A 14150-nucleotide genomic window follows, 5' to 3' on the forward strand; every position below is an offset into this window, starting at 1 on the left:
CAATTCCTTCAGGGAGGAAAAACCCAAGACCTTCTATGCCTTGGAGTTAAGGGATGCTCTCTCAACCTAATTCTCTCCCCATTTCTGTCAGAGTCTAAAAGATTTAGCTACATCATATTTTGGAAAAGGAGTTTTTATTTTAACTCATCCATCTTACTTCCAGTCTGGCACCAAATGCTCTGTATTTCCTATATTCACTAAGGAAATGAAATTAAATTGCTCCAGGAAAAAATTTAGAATATGCAGAAAGAACAATGCCCTGACTGCAAAGTTTGTTGGTTGCTGCTACTGCTAATTCGCTTCAGTCGTGTCCGACTCTGTGTGACCCCATAGGCGGCAGCCCACCAGACTCCCCCGTCCCTGGGATTCTCCAGGCAAGACACTGGAGTGGGTTGCCATTTCCTTCTCCAATGCATGAAAGTGAAAAGTGAAAGGGAAGTTGCTCAGTCGTGTCCGACCCTCAGTGACCCCATGGACTCCAGCCTTCCCGGCTCCTCCATCCATGGGATTTTCCAGGCAAGAGTACTGGAGTGGGGTGCCATTGCCTTCAGAACAGGTAATTGTAAGGAATTCTAGTATCTTCTTCCAGAACCAACCTTGGAGAAAAAAATACAAGTGAGATTTTGAGCTGGTCTTCCTAGTGGGAGACTCTGAATGTCCTTTACCACCCACCGATACATCAGAATTTCAGTAATTAGATTGAAAACGCAAGAGTTCAAATGCCTCAATACTCAGAGCCATCTAATGGTGTTATTTTGTAGCCTTTATTTATTCAAGAGATTATTTTATTAACCTATCCTAAGGACCTAAATACTTTAAACATGGATTTTATTTTCAGTGTTAAACTGAGATCAGCAACACTGGAATTCCTATTAAAGACTCTAGGAAAGATTATCCACACTGTTTTCATTTGCAGAAAAATCAGTAGCTTTCCATTCCTTTGCATGGTAGACTATATTCTTCTCTCCTCTGATACCTTTTTCTGTAATTATGTCTTTCTGTTAATGCAAATTTATCTTTGCTTACCCACTGGTTTTACCTTTTTCTTCCAAAGTTAAAGTTGTGTCTGACTTTTTGCGACCTCATGGGCTATACAGTAGATGGAATTCCCCAGGCCAGAATACTGGAGTGGGTAGCCTATCCCTTCTCCTGCAGATCTTCCTGACCCAGGAATCGAATTGGGGTCTCCTGCTTGCAGGCAAATTCTTTAACAACTGAACTACCAGGGAAGCCTTTCCAAACACATCCTTTAAAAGGTAAGCACATACTTATCAGAATCTGCCATACTGTAACAACTGTCCTATCTCTGTCCTTCCCATCATACATGGTCCCTGCCTGCTTCTTCCACGTCTCACCCTCATTGCTCATTTACAATTTAGGTTTTGCTCCTTTTGTTCCTTAGATTTACACAACTTTCCGCAATGACCTCTTCATGCCAAAAAGTATTTTTCTAAGTCCCTCTGGGACAACAGGCAGCTCACACCTTGACTCTGCCCGTCATGCTGTGACACTGCATCCAGCCATTTCTCGCTGTCTCCTGGCAGTCCCTTCTCCATCCCTCTGCTGTCTCTTTCCTGTATCCCGTCTCTTATCTGATGACATGTCTTGAGATTTAATCATCCCTCTCCCTTTTTCATTTTCTATACTTACTACTTCCTGGACACACATTATTCTCAAGACTTCCCTGACCTTTCTTTGCTTCTAATTTCTAAATTTTCGTCTCTAGCCCTCATATCTTTAATTATTCAATTTTATCAGGAAAAGCTCCAGTTTACAGTTTCTCAGACTAGGAAATGTGAATTCACCCTTTACTCTTTTCTCTCATCCCTGACCTGCCTATTTTCCCTAACAGTAAGAAATTTGGAAGCCCACCCTTCAGAGATAGACTGACCCACTCGGGGCTACTTATGTGAGCAGGAGTCCTAGGACCACGATGGGTAGAAGGGTGTATATGAATGTGTGGAGGGAATCATAACCAGGCTATAGAGTGTCTGTCTACAGAGATTCTTTTCTAAGAGGGACTAAATCAGTGAAATCCTGGGAAGAGAGACTGGAAGGTGGAGAGGTAAGAATATAGCATCAAGAGAGAAAGTCAAATTTACACAAATTTAAAAGTTTAATGATATCAAACTGATCAGTTTGTGGGAAAGCAGGTACTTTCATAAATAGATAGCATACCATATAACTTGATATGGCCACTTTGAAAAGACATTTCAGAATGTCTCTTACAAATATAAATATATATATTCTATGACCCAGCAATTCTCTTCTTCATATAACTAATGAAATATTTATTCACACATGAAGAAGGCTTGCTTACAATTTTATTGCAGCATTGTTGATAATATTAAAATATTAGAAATAATCTAAATGTTCCAACTAGGGAATGATTTAGTAAACTGTGATATTTCTATTATTCAGAACACCATGCAGAAGTTCAAGATTGAAGGAGAGGTGCACAAATACAGGAGCCTCTACAAAGACATAATGCTGAATAGGAAAAAGAAAGGCATGTTGCAGAATGAGGCATACAACATATAATTTCTATAAAACACACACATATATATAAACAACACTAAGATACTACTTTTTTTCAGGCACATGTAAATATACAGTTGTGTGATAGAAGATCTGCACAGCTAAATTATTAGGAGGATTATTTCTGGGGAGGAAGGAGAGAACTGAGGCTGGATGGTAGACAAAGAGGACTTTATCCCTATCTGGATATGCATTATGTTTAAAAGAAGAAAAAGTCACAGTTATGTTAGTTGTGTGATTATTAGAGACAAGGAGAGACGGGAAGAGAGAATGAAAGAGAGAATGAGAGAGCAAAGAAGAAGCAGAGAAGGAAGCAAAGCAGGAAACGGAATGGCCAGAAGTGACCTGGGTCGAAGGTCAGTTAAGGAACTGGCTCTGCAGACACGGCCTGTCCACTGCAGTGTTTCTCCAGTGCGTGTTTCAGCGCACTTGACTGGCCCAGAAGTGTCCTTAAAAGAACCAAGTTGTGTTGGAAGGAATGGCCACTGCAGACAAGGTTGGAGGAGCCAGAAAAGCAGTGACTGATTTAGTGTCTAGCTTTGGTAAGGTGCAGATAAGAAACAAGCCAGAGCCACGGAAAGAGGTCTAGTCAATGGGAAGGAGGTCCCAATAGAATCCATGGACAAAGAGTCTGGCCAGTGAGTACATGTCCTCTGTGCATGCAAAGCAGGAACAGCTCATAGAGTCAGAGTTAGATACACATTTCAGAGATGACTGTCAGTGGGTTTTGTTATTTCCATGAGATATTGAAATTCCTGTTTCTTTTTACATTGAACAGTTTCTATTATTTTCTAGTCAGTCCTTTTTTGAGAACTTACCTGAAAACAGTTTAAAGTTTCTTCCTGATTGTTACTGGCACACTCAGGCACCTTGTCCTCTTGTATTATGGTAATAGCCTAATAAATGGCTTCACTACCTCTTCATTCCAATGCATCCTACCGATCACTGCCAAATTAATTTTCTTAAAGCATTACTTGCCTCATATTATAATTCACATAATCAAGAAATGGCAGTGGTCCTCTTTTGTCCAAGATCTTATCCAACCAAACATTAAAGATGAAACTCTTCTTCTTTGCTCTAAAAGGTCTAAGTAATGTGAACCATTCCCTATTTAGCTAACACTAACTCCCACTCTGCCCATAATTTGCATCATCAATTCCTCAGAACACTGGAGTTAACTTTTAAAGTCGATTCCTTTAAAAGTATAGGAAGGCAGTGGTAGGCGTCAGATTTGTCCTTTGGTGTATCTGCTTCCCAACCGGGCCTCAAATCATGTACATTACTGTCATCCAAAGAAAACTGTTTGCTCTGCTTCTCACCTACCATCGTCCTTCTTTTCCTGAACCGAGTCATTTATTCTATTTCTGTGACCTCACCCACAGCACTTTTCATGTTAGTCTCTCCTTCTTCTTTTACATCCAGGTCAGGCTCTTCATGTACTTCCCTCCTCTCTTGTGCCTTTCCTCTGCTACTAGCCAACCCTTGAAGAGCTCTCCCTGCTTCTTCATCTATCCAGATTCTACATATCCCTAACTCAAGAAGCATCCCTATCATGTATAAAGGCCCTTGTGGCTCAGATAGTAAAGAATCTGCCCACAATGCAGGAGATCCAGGTTCAATCCCAGGGTTGGGAGGATCTCCTGGAGAAGGGAATGGCTACCCGTTAAAGTATATGACAGAGATGCATCCTGATGCATTACTATCAGGATGCATCTCCAACATACAGCCTTTTCTAATAACTCCAGCCTATAGAGAGGTCGATCCCATCTCTTGATCCCATCCCTTGAGGTATTTATATGCATCAGAAAATAACACCAGGCCTCTCTTGCCTTCTAAGATGGCCCATATTCTGTGGATTGTGTTTCTCTCTAAATAAATCAATTTCTTACCCATCACTTTGTCTCTCACTGAATTCTTTCTGTGCTGAGACACAAAGAACCTGAGCCTCAGTGAGTCCAGACGGTAGTCCCTTGTTACCAAACCAAACCTGGAGAGGCTCACCAATCTACTGATGCTGAGTTGTAGTGAAGTAAGTTGACTGATTGTCAATAGCTAGAAAGCGAGGGTTGGCTTCCCTTTCCAAAGGCAAATAACACTGAAACCCACAGTGAGTGGGAGAAGTTAAGTATGCTTCCCCCAAGCACATAGAACCCAGACTGGCTGGAACAAGAATTTGATGATGCTGACTCCCACTTACCTTGCCATTAAGCAATCAAAAGAATCCATGAGTTGATCATGCCCTCTTTGAACTTTACTATAAAATTCCTCACTACCCTCTCCAGGTTGGGATACAGTTTTTAGGGCATTATCCCACTATGGCCCCCATCTCCTGGCAAAGCCATAAAGCTATTCTTTTCTATCTCACTCCCTCCTAAAAAGAAAACACTAATATGTGTCTTATTCTTCATGATTTCATGCGTGTGTGTTTAAGTACCATAGAAGGAATCATATCTTTTATTGTATTCTCTCTAGTCTTTAACATACCATCTTGCTCATAGTGAACACTAAGTATCAGATAATGAATTGATTTGATATATTTTCCACTTGTGCAAAATTATTCTTTATGTATCATATTAAGCAGGACTGTTTTGGTTGCAAATGGCAGTAACTCAAACTAACTAAATTTAAAAGGGATTTGATTCACCTAACTGAAATTGTAAGTATACTTTGACTTAAGGCAAAATTGGATCCATGTGCTGAAATAATATTGTTAAGGATCAATCTCTCTGAAATTGCATCAAAATAAAAATAAATATAAATTATCTAGCAACAAATTTAACCAAGGACCCGAAAGACTCATTTACACTGAAAACTGTAAAACATTGATGAAAAAAATGGAAGAAGACACAAATACATGGAAAGATATTTTGTACTCATAGATTGGAAGAATTTATATTGCTAAAGTTTTCTATTATCCAAAGCAATCTACAGATTCAATGCAATTGCTGTCAATATTCCAATGGCGTTTTTCACAGAAATAGAACAAATAATCCTAAAATTTGTATAAAACCATAAAAGACCTTGAATAACCAAAGAAACCTTGAGAAAGAAACAAAGCTGGAGGCATCATGTTCCCTGATTTCAAACTACATTGCAAAGCTGTAGTAATAAAAAAATATGGTATTGGCATGAAAACAGATGCAAAGATCAATAGAAGAGAATAAAGAGCCCTACAATAAATCTGCTGCTGCTGTCACTGCAGTCGTGTCCGACTCTGTGCAACCCCAGAGACGGCAGCCCACCGGGCTCCCCCGACCCTGGGATTCTCCAGGTAAAAACACTGGAGTGGGTTGCCATTTCCTTCTCCAATGCATGAAAGTGAAAAGTGAAAGTGAAGTCACTCAGTCGTTTCCGACTCTTAGCGACCCCATAGATTGCAGCCTACCAGGCTCCTCCATCCATGGGATTTTCCAGGCAAGAGTACTGGAGTGGGGTGCCATTGCCTTCTCCATTACAATAAATCTACACATATATAATAAATTAATTTATAACAAAGCAGTCAAAAATACACTATGGGACCAGGACAGTCTCCCTAAATTAAATGTTGTTGAGAACACTGGACAGCAACATCCAAAAGAATGAAATTGGACCACTATTTTATACCATATCTAAAAATTAATTCAAAATTGATCAAAGATTTGAACTTAAGGCCTGAAACCATAAAACCCGTAGAAGAAAACAAAGGCATCAATTCCTTGTTATCTGTCTTGGCAATTATTTTTCAGGTTTGACAGCAAAAGTAAATAAATAAATAGATGCGATGATATCAGACTGAAAATCTTCTGCATGATAGTGGAAACCATCAATGAAATGAAAAAAAGCAAACTACTGGATGGAAGAAAATATTTGTAAATATTATATCTAATAAGAGGTTAATATCCAAAATATATTAAGTCATACAACTTCTTAGCAAAAGGAAATTAATTGATTTTTAAAATCCAATTAACAGTGTGAAGGAGACCTGAATAGACATTTTTCCAAAGAAGATATACAGATGGCCAATGGTACATGAAAAGTTTTTTTGCATCATTAATCATCAGAGAAATCTAAAATGAGATAAAACCACAATGAGATGTCGCTTCATGCCTATCAGAATGGCTGTTATGAAAAAGACAAGAAATAACAAGAGATGGTGAGGATGTGGAGAAAATGGAACTTTTGTGCATTCTTGGTGAGAAAGTAAACTGGTGCAGGCACTGTGGAAAACAGTATGGACGTTCCTCAAAAAATTCAAAATAGAACTACCATATGATCCAGCAATTCCACTTTCGGATATGTATCTGAAGAAAACAAAAACATTAACTAGAAAAGACATATGCATCCCCATGTACATTGCAGCATCGCTTAAGATAGTTGAGACATGGAACCTATGTATGTTCATCAATAGATGAATGGTTAAAGAAATTGTGGTATACACACACACAGACACTCACAAAGGAATACTATTCAGCCATAAAAAGGATGAAATCTTGCCATTTGCAATAACATGGATGGACCTTGAGAGATAGTGAAATAAATCAGACAGATAAAGACAAATGCTATATAATCTCACTTATATGTGAAATCTTAAAGAAAAGAAAAGAAAGAAAAGAAAAAGCCGAGCTCATAGATATAGAGAACAGATAGGTGGTTACCAGAATTGGCGGGGGGAGGGGAGTAGTGAGCGAAATGGGTAAAGGAAGTCAAAAGGTCCAAATTTCCAGTAGTAAGTAGGTCAAGGGGATATAATGTACAGCATGGTAGCCATACCTAATAATACTGTTTTGCATATTTTAAAGTCATTAAGAGAATAAATCTTAAAAGTTTTCATCACAAGAAAAATTAATGGGTAACTATGTATGTTGATGGATGTTAACTATAGCTGGTCCTGACTTAAGATGGTTTGAAGGACACCTTTTTTTTTCACTTTTTCTAGGCTAGCTGATATGCAGTATGATACTCACTTATGATGCCAGGCACCAGTAGCTCCTGGTTAGCCACACTACCACAAGAATAAAGAACCAATATACTCACAACCACCCTGTACACACACAACCATTCTGTTTTTCACTTTCAGTACAGTATGTGATAAATTACATGAGATAGTCAACAGTTTATTGTAAAATAGGCTATGTGTTAGAGGATTTTGCCCAACTGTAGGCTAATACAAGTGTTCTGAGCACATTTAAGGTAGGTAGGCTAAGCTGTGATTTTCGGTAGGTTAAGCATATTAAATGCATTTTCACATGATATTTTCAAGTTTCAATGGGTTTATTGGGAAGTAACCCCATTGCAGTAAGCTGAGGAAGATCTATAGACTTGTTTAGGTGATCATTTTGCAATATATATATAAATATTGAATCAGTATTTTGTACACCTGAAACCACTATAATGTTGGATGTCAATTATCCTCGCCCACTCCCCCAGAAATCTGTCTTTCTCCATCTCTGCATTCTGATGTTCTCTGGGTTGGCTCTCAGGGAGTCTGTCCATCATAAGCAGCAAAAGCAGTCCCCAGAAGCTACAGCCTTTCATCCCATCACCCCAACAGCCCCAGGGAAACTCTTAATATTATGTTGAAATATATAAAGTTGTCATTTATGAAGGTCAAAAATGGTTGAGTAATGGCAATTTCATGTTTCAACATAATAGTTCTAGAAAAAGTCCCAATATCTACAGTTCACTACTTCAGCTTAGATTTCATACCCATTGATAAACCAATTATTTGTGGACTAGAATGTAGTACTCTTCTTGATCAGGTTGGAGTCATATGCCTACCCAAGAGCCATGTGACAAAAAGTGAGAGAAGATGGGTTTTCTCAAAGGAAATTTAAGATGCTATTAGCAGAAAAAGGAAAATAAAATCAGATGAGGCAAAACACCAGATGCCCACTGTGCATATGAGAAACAAATGTGGCGATTTACTATAAAGGGGTGTGTGTGCTCAGTTGCTAAGCCATGTATATCTCTCTGTGACCCCATGCACTGTAGCCCTTCAGGCTTCACTGTCCATGGGATTTTCTAGGCAAGAATACTAGAGTATTGCCATTTCCTCCACCAGGGGATCTTCCCAACCCAGAGATCGAACCCAAGTCTCCAATGTCTCCTGCATTGGTGACAGATTCTTTACAACTGAGCCACCTGGGAAGCCCCTACCATGAAGGCAACAAAGCCTAATTTCAGGGAATCTCAAATTGCACAGGGTCCTCCCAAGACCATATATCTAATTTTTATTTTAATTTTTTGAATTCTTTTTCTCAAAGAAGGACCCCCAATTATATAAGCTTTAGGATCAATAAAACCTGGATCTCCACCTAATAAAAACACTCAAAAAATTTTGTGAAATTAGTAAATAAGTGTTCCAAATATTTTGCACTTTCTCCTGATTTTAGTGGAAATAAACCATTTATTAAATAGTTTATTCACTGAATTCTTCATAATAACATGATCTCTTTTGACCCTAATAGAAAATAGCTTGATCATTTCCTTCAGATCTTTTCAATTTCTCAGGGTTCAGTATTCAATATATTTTTCTTCACCTCTGTCACAGATCCACACCGAAAAGGTCCTTTTTCATCTTTGACCAGCCCAAGTTGAATGCGCATCTTTGGGTCTCAATGTGGTTTCTTATAGCATCCATTTGAAGAAACTTACCAGTTGTTCAGATGGTAAAGAATCCGCCTGCAATACAGGAAACATAGGTTTGATCCCTGGGTTGGGAGGATCCCTTGGAGAAGAGAAATAATAGAATGGGAAAGGCTATGCTCCAGTATTCTGGCCAGGAGAATTCCCTGGACTGTATAGTCCATGGGGTCGCAAAGAGTCAGACACAACTAAGCGACTTGCACACACATACCAGTTGTTCATATTCACACTAATACTCATTTTTTTTTAATTCTCTATTCTAAAGCAAAACAAATTCTGTAAAATTACCATAGAGAGAACATGAAACATAAGATGGATCTTACATTGGAATGAATCTAGGATGTGAGTTAGATCAAAGCTAGACAGCTACTGAGGACCCATTATCAGGATTGTGCCGGAATTGGGTCTAGATAACTAGAAAATGTTCCCTTGTTTGTGGGATTTCCAACTACACCCCACCCTTCTATCTGGCAGTCAAACAGCCCCAGGAATGTAAATTCATGCTGTTTTGAATGTGGGGGAAGGTGAGGGAACTAAGCCTGCCTGCTGCTATTCTGATTACAGCATTTGTCCCCGGGAGAGACAGCTCTGGGATTGATGCTATTTTTCTTCCCTCTCAGGAAAGTGATTTGGGCTATGTATCTGAGAGGGCCAAGGAGCACCTACACAGGACAATTTCTGCTTAATCCCCCAGCAGGTTTTTGAATCTGTAGTCCTTCTGGTGTGCCATAGACTTTGACCCATTCATCCCCTCCCCCACCTCCAGCAAGAAATACAGCATAGAAACAGGGCAGTGCAATTGTGTTGCCTTTTTTCTTTTAATTTCTTGAAATGGTCTTTAGGCAGAAGCAGCGGGGGGAATAGAAACCAGATGGTTGTATCTGGAGTAGAAACCCAATACTGAGGAGCTCGGAGATGCTCAAATCTGGTGGCAGTACTTTCCTGTAAGGACAGGGGATGAAATAGCAGAGTGGTGGCAAAAGATTTACAGAAGACTCACCTCCAGTTTGCTCTATCCTCTATCCAAGGTCCACACACCTTAAAATGCAGTCCCTTTTCCTTTAATTCTTAAAATCACCACAAACCTTGGATTAGAATAGACTTCTTTAAGTTTGGTAGTGAGCAGAGAGGTAGGTAGTGGTAACACAAAGAGGAGAAAAGGAAAGATATACCCATCTGAATACAGAGTTCCAAAGAAAAGCAAGGAGAGATAAGAAAACCTTCCTCAGTGATCAATGCAAAGAAATAGAGAAAAACAACAGAATGGGGAAGACTAGAGATCTCTTCAAGAAAATTAGAGATACCAAGGGAATATTTCATGCAAAGATGGGCACAATAAAGGACAGAAACCATATGGACCTAACAGAAGCAGAAGATATTAAGAAGAGGTGGCAAGAATACATAGAACTATATAGAAAAGATCTTAATGACCCAATTAACCATGATGGCATGATCACTCGCCTAGAGCCAGACATCCTGGAATGTGAAGTCAAGTGGGCCTTAGGAAGCATCACTGCAAATGAAGCTAGTGGAGGTGATGGAATTCCAGTTGAGCTATTCCAAATCCTAAAAGATGTTGCTGTGAAAGTGCTGCACTCAATATGCCAGCAAAGTTGGAAAACTCAGCAGTGGCCACAGGACTGGAAAAGGTCAGTTTTCATTCCAATCCCAAAGAAAGGCAATGCCAAAGAATGCTCAAACTACTGCACAATTGCACTCATCTCACACTAGCAAAGTAATACTCAAAATTCTCCAAGCGAGGCTTCAATAGTATGTGAACCGAGAACTTGCAGATGTTCAAGTTGGATTTAGAAAAGGCAGAGGAGCCAGAGATCAAATTGCCAATAGCCGTTAGATCAAAGAAAATCAAGAGAGTTCCAGAAAAATATCTACTTCTGCTTTGTTGACTACGCCAAAGCCTTTGACTGTGTTCTTTAGTGGGTAAGTCATGTCTGACTCCAGCAACCTCATGGACTATTTCCTGCCAGGCTCCTCTGTCCATGAGATTCTCCAGGCAAGAATACTGGAGTGGGTTGCCATTTCCTTCTCCAGGTTAGACTGTGTGGATCACAACAAACTGGAAAATTCTTCAAGAGATGGGAATACCAGGCCACCTGACCTGCCTTTTGAGAAATCTGTATGCAGGTCAAGAAGCAACAGTTAGAACTGAACATGGAACAATGGACTGGTTCCAAATTGGAAAATGAGTATGTCAAGGCTGTATATTGTCACTCTGCTTATTTAACTTATATGCAGAGTACATCATGCGAAATGCCAGGCTGGATGAAGCTCAAGCTGGAACAAGATTGCTGGGAGAAATATCAATAACCTCAGATATGCAGATGACACCACCCTTAAGGAACTAAAGAACCTCTTGATGAAAGTGAAAGAGAAGAGCAAAAACTCTGGCTTAAAACTCAACATTCTAAAAACAAATATCATGGCATCTGGTCCCATTACTTCATGACAAATAGATGAAGAAACAATGGCTACAGTAAGAGACTCGTTTCCTGGGCTCCAAAAACACTGCAGATGGTAACTGCAGCCATGAAATTAAAAGACACTTGCTCCTCGGAAGAAAAGCCATGACCAACCTAGACAGCATATTAAAAAGCAGAGACATCATTTTGCTGACAAATGTCCCTCTAGTCAAAGCTATGGTTTTTCTAGTAGTCACGTATGGATATGAGAGTTGGACCAGAAAGAAAGCTGAGAACTTAAGAATTGATATTTTTGAACTGTGGTGTTGGAGAAGACTCTTGAGAGACCCTTGGACTGCATGGAGATCAAATCAGTCAATCCTAAAGGAAATCAGTCCTGACTATTCATTGGAAGGACTGATGCTGAAAGCTAAAGCTCAAATACTTTGGCCACCTGATGTGAGGAACTAACTCATTGGAAAAGACCTTTATGCTGGGAAAGATTGAAGGCAGGAAGAGAAGGGGATGACAGAGGATGAGATGGTTAGATGGCATCACCAGCTAGATGGACATGAGTTTGAGCAAGCTCCCAGAGTTGGTAATGGACAGGGAAGCCTGGTGTGCTGCAGTCCATGGGGTCACAAAGAGTCAGACATGACTGAGCAACTGAACTGATCTAAACTGAATTTACAAATGAATATTATCTATCCTTCCTTCACCTCCTTGTACCTTCCTTCAGCATCTCAACCACTCACCAGACCCCAGAAAATGTCACCAAAACCTCTAATGTGTTCTCCACTCCCTCCTCCCTACACAGAGGAAGTAGAGAGAAAACTGAGACTGGGGGGCACGAGGAACAGAGTTGGCTAAGAGTTAGTCTCTTTATCTTCCTATCTTTGTGGAGACTCATCCAAGAGGCAACCCCTTCACCCTGGTCTCTGACCATCTAAACACCTGGAAGACAGCTGCTGCACACTAAAGTCTGGAGTGGGGGCTGATGCTTCTCTCCTAGACTCTGCCTTAGGGAAAACTGATTTTCAATCTTTTGTGAAGACTGGAAGGACTGTTGCTAAAGCTCAATACTTTGGCCAGCTAATGTGAAGTCAATTCATCGGAAAAGACCGTAATGATGGGAAAGATTGAAGACAAAAGTAGAAAGGGGCGGCAGAGAATAAGATGGTTAGATAGCATCACTGACTCAATGGACATGAATCTGAGCAAACTCAAGGAGAAAGTGTAGGACAGAGGAGCCTGGAGTGCTGCAGTCCATGAGGTCTCAAAGAGTCAGACATGACTTAGTGACTTAATAACAATGCAAATGCAGCTGAATATTCCCCATGAGAGTTTTTTCCTCTCCAAACAAATATGTGGATTCTTTTTCAACACTATTTCTCCAACTCTCCAAAATCAACTGAGTGCTCTACAAATTCAATACCCCAAGTTAGCAGCAGTTAACTTCTGTCCAACTTGGCTACAAATTCAAGAGTTTCCACAAACCCCTCTCAGATTTGACAATTTGGTAGCATGACTCGCAGCACTTGGGAATGCACTTTACTTACCAGTTTATTATAAAGATTATGACTCAGAAAGAGATGTGTAGGGTAAGGTATGTAAGGTATGGGAGTGGGGAGGTGGAGATGCCATGCCCCCTCTGAGTATGCCACCCTCCCAGCAACTCCATGTCTTCACCAACACAGAAGCTCCCTGAACCCCATCATTTAGGGTTTTTAATGGAGGTTTCATTATGTAGGCATGATTGATTACATTACTGGCTCTTTGTGATTAAATCAGTCTCCAGCCTCTCTCCCTTCTGTGGAAGCTGGGAGATGGTGCTGAAAGTTCCAAATGCCTAATCAAAGCTTGGTCTTTCTGGGGACAAGGGGCTCCTATCACCTTTGCACGTATGCTAAGTCACTTCAGTCATGTCTAACTTTTTGTCACCCTATGGATCGTAGCCCACCAGGCTCCTTGTCCCTGGAATTCTCCAGGCAAGAATCCTGGAGTGGGTTGCCATTTCCTTCTCCAGAGGACCTTCCTGGTCCAGGGATCAAACCCACGTCTTTTAGATCTCCTGTATTGGCAGGTAGATTCTTTACCACTAGTCTCACCTAGGAAGCCCCGTATCACTCTTACCACTGAGGAAATAACAAGAGTTTTAAGAGCTCTGCATCAGGAACTGAGGACAAAAAACAAATACCTTTCTTATTATACTACCCTGTTATATTTATCCATCCTGCAAAAAAAAAAAAAATCTAGAAACGTCTCCTTAGGGTGTTAGTCTTTCTGGCTATTTCTGACTCTCCCTCTCTGTATACTCTCTACAACCCCATAAGAGACTGACTAGAAACTTCCGTTTTGTTCTTCATTAGGTTTTTTAACACATAACTAGTTCCCCTGTGACAGACTTCTTTATCTGTCCCCTCCAAACAAACCGTTCATGGGAACAAGCATTCTCAGAGCACTGGAGTTGAATGCCCACACTAGCTCTCTTCCTTCCAGAAGAATCTTAGGAAGTCAGTGGTAAGGGTGAACTTAAATGGCCAAGGAACTCACTCCAGGGCACCCCTT

This window comes from Bison bison, unplaced genomic scaffold, assembly GCF_000754665.1.
Source record: "Bison bison bison isolate TAMUID 2011002044 unplaced genomic scaffold, Bison_UMD1.0 scf7180017864218, whole genome shotgun sequence".
Classification (NCBI taxonomy): Eukaryota; Metazoa; Chordata; class Mammalia; order Artiodactyla; family Bovidae; genus Bison; species Bison bison.